The following is a 2897-nucleotide window of genomic DNA, read 5'->3' on the forward strand; positions in this document are numbered from 1 at the left end:
CACATACATATTCTTTTCACTTAAGGAACAAAAATCAGTAATGTGATTTGTTTTCTCTTGATAACTAGGCAAAGAGCATCAACAGAATGTGTAACTCTTTTTCTTTTTTTCAAAAGCAAATGATTACACTAATTGAATAGTATCTGTAACTAATAACCACCACTTATTGGAAATATTAAAAAGTTAAAACATTTTAACAGATAAATCTATCAAAATGCACAACTCTGTTGAGAGAGGGAAAACTTAAAACACTTCCTGCAACTTAGAAAGAAGAGTTTTTGCATTTTGTTCTCCTCAGAGTTAAAATAAAAATTAGGCTTAATTTCCATCAAGAGCATCCATATTATACATAATATACATTTCCAAATAAATATATATGGAATTTTTGTAGAATCATGGTAACTTTAAAAATAAAGGTGTTCCCCTTTTCTGTGTCTTTCACAAGCATTTTTAATTTTATTATAGATTAATACCAAGGTAATTCTAACAGTTTCAAACAATCATTCATTTTGGAAATGTGTAATGGGTCACTCTAAGCCCTATAGTGCTAGGTTTGTTATAAGAAATGCATGTCTTAGATTTCAAAGAGCTAGTAGATTTATCTGCAGTAAACCAATTCTTTATGCCAGTGTGGTGGTGTATATCTCCTAGAGCAGATTGATGATTTCAAAATTCAATTATATGTCTGACATTCAGCTGATCTGACAAAAAATACAGCAAGCAACTTACATGAGTGAAATTGTATATGCCTAAACAATGAAAATGCTGCATAAGTCTTCTGTTGAATAAAATTTTGATTTTGGCTATGTTAGTTTTAAATATATCAAAGGACATTGTTTATATACTATAACTTTTGTTATCTTCTGCTTATTAGGAGGAGAAGATAAATTATGAAATTAGAAAAGAATAATTTTGTTAGACCATTTCAGTTCCTAATTAAAAAAATGCTAAAGACATTAATTATTTTATCATGAGTTAGATTTAAGCCATAGCCATTTAAAAAGACTCAGGCATCATGAGATATATAATAATGAGACATGTACCAAAGTTAAGAGTTGAAGGGACCTTAGCATCATCTTGATCTGTTCTATCCAATATGATAGCTACTACCACTTGTGGCTATCAAGCACTTGACATGTGACTAACACAAACTGAAACATGCTGTAAGTATAAAGTACACATCAATGGTTTGGCATAAAAGTATATGTGAAATATCTCAATGATTACTTTTATATTTATCAAGTGGTGACATGGTAATATTTTAGATGCACCGAGTTAAATACATTATATTTTTAATATATAAAAAAAGAATCAGAGGTGAGATTTACCTTTGGAAAAGACTTTGGGAAAAAAAATCTCTTTAGGATCTTGGATGAGTTTCTGTAGGCTTTTGCTTTTAATGAAACGAGGAAAATTTTTTATTTTAATGGACCAACATGACACTGTGCCTATAAATGTAGTTTGTTTTCAATAGTGTAGAGTGAGGCAGATTATCCAGAAGTCTAAGTACAGGATGCACAAATAACACTATCTTTGGGAAAGACCCAGTAAAGCTTGGCCTGGCTTTTTGTGCTGCTCAACCTGGAGTTGAGGTTTCCTGACCAAGTCTCAAGGTTATGTAAGTCTAAGTAACCTGAATGTCCTGGGTTGTGTATTGTGTTCTGATAGTTACTTTAATGAGAACAAGGGCCTAATCACAGTCCCATGGTTTTCCCTGAAGGGAATAGGCATTTCCATTGTCAGTCATCTTGGAGAAGACAAGCCCTCAAAAGGAACAAACTTTGAATTAGTTGGTAGGTGATGGGGCTGAAGAGAATGAACCATTTCTAATCACTTTTGGATCATTTCTGGTGGTAGTGATGGTGAGAGGGAGTCATAGAAAATAACTTAAGTGTTCTGATTCAGTAGGTATGCCTCAAGTGAAGCCCAGAATCTATGTTTATATCAAGCCCTCCTCCCCACCATCTATCATCCATGATTCTATGAAGATAGCCTGTGTACTATACTTTAAGAGATGCTAAACTTAAAGAATAGAAAATTTGGCATATAAAATCAAACATAATTGGACAATAAAAGTAGCTTTTACAAATGTATTATTTTAGCATGGCCCCTGTGCAAGGATGATATGCAAATTCGTGAAGCATTGCATATTTTTATGAAATATTTTTCACCTATTAACAAGAAGGAAGTGGGTTTATTACATATCAAAATGGAACAAGATTTTTGCTAAATCAAAAAAGTGCAGAATGGTGTATACAGTGTACCACCATTTGGGTAAAAATAAATGAATAAACTGTAAAAAAAAAGTATGATTTTGTCATGTTCAAAAATGTCTACCTTGTTTCCCGTGCCAAAACTGCATGTTGAAACTTTCTAGAGATCTATCTAATCAAAAAATTATAAGATTGAACTCTTTCATTTGAAATAGCTACCGTTCCATTTCATAAATGTGGCTAATATGGTGAAATTCTTGTTCAAATTCATTTAGGGTCCTCATTATTAGTCTGGCTTTGGGGAAAACAAAATATGCTGAAATGAAATCCATTGCCTTTTGTTCTAATCTTAGCTCTGAGAAGTAAAACAAGTCTCTTGACTCTCAAAAAGGGAACGTGTAATATCAGTGGTACACAGGATGACGAAGGTTGCCCATAGACATAGCGCTTTTCACACTTACAGTTCATACTTCATCACATTCTGGTTCAAAAATAAAACGTAATGATCCAGTATGTAATATACAGAGGCAGTCTTCAATTTGACTAGCAATTAATTTTAAAAGTTAGTTTTCCCTTGATAAGTGCAAGCTAGTAATTATTTTTTGCTTTATGCCATTTAGTGCATACAAGCAATTTTAAAGTAAAAGAAATATATCAGTTATTAAACAATGATAAATATCACAG

General features: G+C 32.1%; 1 pseudogene; it reads left to right on the forward strand.

Moving 5' to 3' along the window:
- Nucleotides 1-2038: 2038 nt before the first annotated feature.
- On the forward strand, nucleotides 2039-2155 carry LOC111561556 (annotated as a pseudogene).
- The last annotated feature ends 742 nt before the right edge of the window (nucleotides 2156-2897 follow it).

The sequence above is a fragment of the Felis catus genome, chromosome B4 (genome assembly GCF_018350175.1).
Source record: "Felis catus isolate Fca126 chromosome B4, F.catus_Fca126_mat1.0, whole genome shotgun sequence".
Taxonomy (NCBI): domain Eukaryota; kingdom Metazoa; phylum Chordata; class Mammalia; order Carnivora; family Felidae; genus Felis; species Felis catus.